This window comes from Jaculus jaculus, chromosome X (genome assembly GCF_020740685.1).
Source record: "Jaculus jaculus isolate mJacJac1 chromosome X, mJacJac1.mat.Y.cur, whole genome shotgun sequence".
In the NCBI taxonomy this organism is placed as follows: Eukaryota; Metazoa; Chordata; class Mammalia; order Rodentia; family Dipodidae; genus Jaculus; species Jaculus jaculus.
The window spans coordinates 1,505,712-1,513,562 of NC_059125.1; positions in this window are offsets into that span (position 1 = coordinate 1,505,712).

Here is a 7,851-nt window from a genome sequence, read left to right on the forward strand (position 1 = left end):
TGGGTTGTCTTAGCAATAGAGCTTGGACCTTACATTTGTGACCTGGCCTAATGGGCTGCTCATCCACTCCCCTGCTTTTTTTTAACCTATTCTCAACCTGGTACACATAGCAGAGAATGCCAATTTCACTGTTTGCTCCACCTTCTGATGACCCAAAATTCTGAACTACACTTTGTAATGATGCTGCAGAGGGTCTGCGTGGGCCATTGATGGGATTTCCCTGTCTGGGCATTTTACCCATCTGTGATCCACTCTGTACTTCAACAGTTTACTCTCCTCAAGTTAACTATTAAAGTAAATTCTCCCTAGGCATGCTGAGGATTTTACAAAAGGACTTTTTCTTGGTCATTTATTGCAGAGTGTAATTTCCTGGTGGTCCCATTTCAAAATAAAATATGTATGCAAATCAGCTTGCATATGTGCATTTCTACAATAGTTTTATTCCCCAAAGTTTATATGATTCTTCAACTTCTATGCTATAAACAGAAGCAATCAATAGGGGAGATAAAATAATAGTTCATTCTTTGCTCCTTAACTTCCTCACAAACTGATTTTCTTCTTGCTCTTCCATAGGAAAGATTATCTAGAATCACTCATCATCACATTAACATGTGTATGAAAGGAAGTGGTTTAAAGCAATGAACAATAAAAGAATAAATGAGTATTTCATTTCTAAGCCAGTTTTCCCCTTGAGTTTTCTAAATCATTTCTTTCTCAAGCACAATGCCAGGCTCTGTTTCTTGCCCTTCAGCAATGAGGCATGGCAAATGAACCTGCCAACGATGCAAATGGATAGCATACACTGTAAGATCATTCCAGAGGGATAGAATCTAATAGTACAGGTGTCGGGGTGATTTTATGCTTAGCATATAAATCTAGTCCTACAATTTGAGAGCTTGTTACTGCTCATTTTGAACACATTTTTATCGATTCCATCTCAAACACAGTTCCACCAAAAATGTTTGGTTTAAATTGCTTTCACATTGCAAACTGTGTTCACTTCAGAAGAGCATGTGAGAAATTTAAAATATAATGATATTCTGAAAGGCAGCTATGCTAACCACTATTACACCAACATCGCTAAAACAACATATTCTAAAAATACCAATAATATGCATATTCTTTTTGCCATCTTGACACAATTGGATTTGTTATGTATTTTTATCTACTTGTCAGGCATGGAGGAAGTGGTTAGCAAGAACTCTCCAAATACTATTGTGCTTTTACAATGAAACGATCAAAGCAAAAGCTTGCTTTATAAATTGAGCCACACTGTGTTCTCAAAAGAGACCAAGGAGTGCTTTTCCTTTCCTTTCAATCATTCTCTAACATTACTCCTAAGCTTCTGTTTCAATCTAGGCTTGCAGTGAATGGGTTTGTGGGAAATGTCTTTGTCCCATTTCTTTGTGGACAAGAATACATCCTGTGAGACTGAATATATGGATTTCCCATCTGTCAGTAGGATGACAGTTCCTCACCTAGAAATTTGATCAATAGCACAGCCTTGCTCTGTTGCTTCATCACAGATCTTCTTAAATTGTTTCTAAATGTAACCACATAGCAATAAATGGAAAGGGAATATATGTGTACCAGTTGATAAAAATACAAATGCATTTTACTCTTTAAATTTAGGGAGAGTGTTTGAAATCACCCAAGTTCTTTTTGCAATAACAGATGGCAAAAAAAAAAAAGTGAATCTAAATAGTTTAGCCAATTGAGAAAAGGAAATTCCCTTGTGGACTACTTTTGGTAAGTTTGTGTCTTCCTCTCAGGTCTATAAAAGAGGAGTAAGGGGCTGGAGGTATTGCTTAGTGGTTAAGGTGTTTGCCTGCAAAGCCAAAGTATCCAGGTTCAATACCTCAGGACCCACGTTAGCCAGATGCACAAGGGGGCGTGCATATCTGAAGTTTGTTTGCAGTGGCTGGAGACAGTAACATGCCCATTCATGTTCTCTCTCTTTCCCTCTCTCTCTCTCTCTCTCTCTCTCCCTTCCTCCCTCCCTCCCTCCCTCCCTCCCTCCCTCCCTCCCTCCCTCTTTCTCTGTCAAATAAATAAATAAAATATTTTAAAAGCAAAAATACACAAAAAACAAACAGGATATGGTGGTACATGCTTCCTCCTACTCCTAGCACAGGAGAGGGGGAAACAGGAGGCTCCCCGAGGCTCACTGGTCAGCTGCTCTAGCCTACTTGGTGAGCTCCATGCCAATGAGAGACCCTGTGTCCATGAAAAGGATGGATAGTGTTTCTGGTGATAATGCCATAAGTTGTCCTGTAGCTTTCACATGCACATACTCACACATGCACCTACAGATATGCAAACATGCACACCCAAAAGAGAGCTAATATTACCATTTTCCAGGTGTGCTACTCAAAATTTATCCATCATAAGGTGACGGTGCCAACCAAAATGAGTCCTGACAACTCATGTGAACCATAGACCACTGTGGCAGCCACACAGGGACATCACAAGAGTCTCAGGATCACAAAATAGTGCCGTTAGGGTTGCCTGGAACTCAAGATGTATCCAGAAAATGTTGGCATTAACAAATCTGGTCTCTGCATGACAGAGTCTTGAAGCAGCTGTAAAAGTGGTCTGGAGAGCCTCCCCCAAATAATCCTATGTTGTATAATATAATGTCTATTGATGCTAACTGCTCTGAAAAATAGACATGAAATCATCATGATCAGGAGTGCCCCATTAAATCCAAAGGTAAGGAATGGATAGAAACACCCTTTCCAGGCATGAGCCAGAGGCAGGAATTAAGAGAGAGGTGGACTGATAAAAGGAATTCAATAGTCATTGGTCCTTCAATAATCAGAACAAAATAGGTGGAAAATTAACTCTTTTCCACAATGACTGGTATCTGACTTTAACCACAAGAGAGTTGGCAAAAGAGAAGAGAATAAACTTTCTACTACTGGATTTTTCTTATCTTCAATGTGGTTTATACTGAAGATAAATTGTAGAGATAATGGAGACTTACAGTTTCTTCCCAAGTAACTCTCAAGCCAAGTGCTTCTGATGTGTGAAAACTCTCCTTGACTTTTCAGGTATATAAAAGATCAGAGTCGGGCATGGTGGCACACGCCTTTAATCCCAGCACTCGGGAGGCAGAGGTAGGAGGATCGCCATGAGTTCGAGGCCACCATGAGACTACATAGTGAATTCCAGGTCAGCCTGGACTACAGTGAGACCCTACCACGAAAATACAAAACAAAACAACAAAAAAAGATGTGGCCTCAGCAAAGGAGATACATATCCAGACTCATTTTCCCGAAAGAAATGTGAGGGTTGCTGTGCCCCAGTTATCTTGGTGACAGCACAATCCAGGCTTCCCCTGTTGCTATGGAGATCATAAAATCCTTGGATCAAGTTCCCCACCTAGAGCTTTGTAGCAGCCTGGTCAGAATCATCCAGAGTCAGGACCTTACTGCCCTATGGATCTACAGCCACTAGAACCAGAGACCTCAAAGAAGTCAAGGGAATGGAAGAGATGGTGATGATTGCTTTCTATAGAAAGTAAGAGAAAAGAAAAAAAAAAAGAAAAGAAACAATGGTGAACAACTGACCTAAATCTTCCTAGAGGAGTTGATGAATCCACCATGGACAATGGTATTTTAAACCATCTCAAATGCTTCAGAAGCGAATCCTAGCATGACTTTTGTCAAATGACATTATGAGATGAATGCATGTGAGCTGCATAATTGCAGAGGCCAACTGAAATAATAGCAGGGATGTGAGCACATAAATGGGTCAGATATTCTGAGAAAAATGTGTGCCCCCTGAGGTCTCTTGTGCAACATTTATGAAATGTAGGTGATAGCATTTTTCTAATTGTTTTCAAACTTTTCTGCAGAGGTCACTGTATTTGAAATTTGAGAGTGGTCTGATGTTAATCTCCCATGGCCAATTACTTTCTATTGCAAAAGGAGTGCATACACTTCAGAGATCTTTTTACTTAATTATGACTTAATAGAATAGAGAACAGGTGCATGGACCGAGGTGCTCTTTGGGGGGTGTATGTCTATATAAGTGTGCATATTCATGTGTGTGAGTACAGATATGTGCATTCCACAGTACACACTTGGAGGTCAGAAGACAATGTTCAGGTACGGGCCCTTACCTTCCAACTTGTTCGAGGCAGGGTCTCTCAATGCTCAGCACTGTGCCTGCGACAGTGTCCAGCTTTCATGTGTGTGCTGTGGTTCCACACTCAGTTGCTCGTGCTTGTGTGGTAAGTGCTTTATCCACTGAGCCTTTTCCCCAGCCCCTACAAGCGCTGTTTAATATGGCTTTAGGATAATGGAATGCTTTTGTGTTTCACATACAAATAGAAAACTCCATAAAGGGCCCTGCATGTAGCTCTGTAGCAGAGTGTTTGCCTAGCATGCTCAAAGCCCTGGATTCAATCCCCAGTACCATAGAAAACTCTGCGGTGTAATTGCGAATTTATATATTTATCTACTACTTAGCAATGAGAAGCCAAGAATTGATATCAGAGGACATGTGCTAGAAAACTTTGCTTCTAATTTTTTTTTTCCTTTTAAGTATGCTTTATTTATTTATTTGAGAGAAGGGCAGATAAATAAAGAAAGAGAGAGAGAATGAATGAATGGGCATACCAAGGCTTCCAGCCACTATAAACGACAGACACATGTGCCACCTTTTACACCTGGTTTACGTGGATATTGGGGATTAGAACCTGGGGCTTTAGGCTTCATAGGCAAGTGCTTAACCACTAAGCCTTATCTCCAGCCTTACTTCAAATTTTTTATTGAAAAAGATATAAACTGATAGAGAGGCATGTTATCATAGGCTAACATTAAAAAAAAAAAAAATTAGCCGGGCGTGGTGGAGCACGCCTTTAATCCCAGCACTTGGGAGGCAGAGGTAAGAGGATCACTGTGAGTTCGGAGCCACCCTGAAATTACCTAGTGAATTCCAGGTCAACCTGGGCTACAGTGAGACCCTACCTCAAACAAACAAACAACAAAAAAAAAACCTTCAGGGCTGGAGGGATGACTTAGTGGTTAAGGCATTTGCTTGCAAAGCCAAAGGAGTCAAGTTCAGTTCCCCAGGACCCACGATAGTCCAATGCACAAGGAGGCACACATGTTTGCAGTTTATTTGCAGTGGCTTGAGGCCCAGGTGCACCCATTCTCTCTCTCTCTCTCTCTCTCTCTCTCTCTCTCTCTCTCTCTCTCTCTCTCTCTCTCCCCCCCTCTTTCTCTGTTAAATAAATAAAAATTAAATATTTTTTTAAACTTCAATTAAAGACACAAAAACTAAAACAATTTCTCTCCAAGCATGAGATGATAAATGAGTATTGCTGGCTAATGGCCACACCATTAAATCACTCTTGCAAACTAAATATTTCAAGGTACATTTGCTTGTGGCATGAGAGGGCAACACAAAATGATCACTGAAATTCATCCTACTATGAGTATGAAAAGGGAGGGGTCTTTGCAACAGGGTGGTGAAATCCCACTGCTAGGAAAGTGTTTCAATACCTTACTGGCTCTCCTCACTGATATCATTTGGTCCCTTCAAACATCTTGTCCTAGTTATTGAGCATTTGTGAGTTTCTACAACTATAATAGATTTAAGAAAAGAGGGAATAAAGAACAAAACATTTTCTTGAGAGACAAGAATGAGTTTTGTTTGAGTTATTAAATGAAGAATTTAGGGGAAAAAAAATCCAGTCCTTCTGATTACAGAAATGGAAAAGGTTTGGAGTCATAGAAGATTGGAGTTGAAAAAGGAAACCCAAACACAAAAGGACCAAAATCTTGCAGACAGATGACAAAATGTACATTCTGGGAATTGAAGTCATTTTATCAAAAAATGGTTGGCATCTACTGACTTAAAGCAACGAACTTAAAAACATTCTTCCTCCTTTATATGGAGAAAGAATGGCCTGGCTTTGAGTTGACCAGTGCTCCATGGCTGATAGGAATTCCATCCAAAACCCCTTCTTCCTGATTTGGGCTGATGCTTTGTTTCTTGGGATTTTTAAAAAATTGAACATAGAATTGGAACCTATGTTATCAATATTTTACTACCGTTATTGATAAACAAAAACAGGTTTAAACACCACAATACCAGATGTGATATATATGCCTTTCATGCCACACTTGGGAGCGTAAGGCAGAGGATCATGAGTTACAGGCTAGCCTGAGCTACACAGAAAACCCCGTCACACGAAGAAAAAAGAACACCGATTGATAGTTAACATGGATTAGAAATGAAGGATGCCGGGCGTGGTGGCACATGCCTTTAATCCCAGCACTTGGGAGGCAGACATAGTAAGATCGCCATGAGTTCAAGGCCACCCTGAGACTACAGAGTTAATTCCAGGTCAGCCTGGACCAGAATCAGACCCTACTTCAAAAAAACAAAAAAAAGAAAAAGAAGAAAGAAAGAAATGAAGGACAATTAAAGTTGTGTTCTCTCACCATCTGGTTCTTGCTACTACATTAGCAAGAACTTAAAAGTTGCTTTTAATATAGTCCTTAGTTTAAGGGGCTCATTGCACTATTCTAGTTGAACAAAAGTCTGAATTGTCCTCACCCATCAACGAATACAATGCGTATTACATTCCACTCATACGTGCTTATTATGCTACTTGCCATTAATTCAACAAGTATTCTATACCACAAATCACGTAACTTTAATTACATTACCCCTATGCTTTTATCTGCTCAGAACTTCCTTATTTGCTACTTTAAAAATGTACTAACTATTTGCATGCATTATTTTATGTATTTATTTATTTGAAGAATGTGAGTGAGTGGCGGGGCATGCTAGTGTGTGAGAGTGCACATGCGCCCTGACATGAGTGTGGAGGTCAGAGGGTAACTTTCAGGTCAGTGCTCACTTTCCAGCCCCCTTTGAAGCAGCATCTCTCACTGTTATTCGTCAGACCCTTCACAAGCTTCCTCCTCTCTCCACCTCCATTCTTACCATAGGCACACAGGGATTGCAGAACAGAAGCTTTAACAGTTTCCAGCTTTTATGTACCGTCTGGAGATCAGAACTCAAGTACTCAGTTGCTCAGCAAGCACTTTATCCGGTGAGCCATCTCCTCAGTGCCATCATTTTATCTATAGGAAAATTAAGCATCACAGTTGGGGGGGGGGGGAAGCTTCACATTCAAATCCAGAATTTTCTATCTGCAAAATCATACTCTCTGACATATCACACAGTATTTCCATACTTTTTGGTCCTTCAGTAGTCAGAAAAACTGATTATTCATTTTTAAGTGTAGCTTAAATTTTGAAAGAAACCGTGCCTAACATTCTATCCCAATGAAAACATAATTGAAGGTCACAGCACAAACTCCACTAAGCTGAGTGAATAATTAAGACTCTCAAGGATGGCTGGGAGTTGAAAGCTGGCCTGCTGGACAACTTGAAAACATCCCCGGGTCATGTGGTTGCAAAGGAGAGTTGCCAGGTGATGGTCACAAGATGTCTGGAATAAGTTCAAGTGAGCCACACAGAGAAATAAGAAAAGCAGATTTTGATAAATAGGCAAAGAGTGATTAAGCCTATTTCTGGGCAAGACACTGGACTATGAAAAGGACAGAACACAGAGGCAAGAAAAATAGGAGCTGTTTCCTTCAAACAATTTTAATCACTCTTTTTAACTTTTTATTAACATCCTCCATACAAATACACAAGGCAGCCTAATCATAATCCCCTCCCACTGCCGTCCTCTGTCCTCCTTCCTCTGTCCCATTTCCATTGAACCTCTGCTCCACTGCAGCTAGTCCATCTTCTATGATGATGTCATCATTTTTTGCCCTCATATTATGCAGATCCTTATGCAGGTAGCAACAGCCACTAT